The sequence below is a fragment of the Fukomys damarensis genome, unplaced genomic scaffold (assembly GCF_012274545.1).
Source record: "Fukomys damarensis isolate Sample0158 unplaced genomic scaffold, DMR_v1.0_HiC HiC_scaffold_11, whole genome shotgun sequence".
NCBI lineage: Eukaryota > Metazoa > Chordata > Mammalia > Rodentia > Bathyergidae > Fukomys > Fukomys damarensis.
Window position 1 is genome coordinate 25,311,579 of NW_022900923.1, and position 248 is coordinate 25,311,826.

The following is a 248-nucleotide window of genomic DNA, read 5'->3' on the forward strand; positions in this document are numbered from 1 at the left end:
CTCAGCTGTTGCCTTTGTTTTGGTATGAAACAGGGTGTTGCTGTGTAGTTCAGGCTGTCCTTGAACTCCCTATGTAGCCCAGAATGACCTTGATCTCATAGCAATCCTCCTGCTTTAAATTCCTGAGTGCTGGGTTACAGGCGTGCCACCATGACCAATTCAAATCCTCTTCTTATAGGGCCAGGGATTTAGCTCAGTGGTTCTGCTGCCTGCCTCGCAAGTGCAAGGTCCTGAGTTTGATCCCCAGT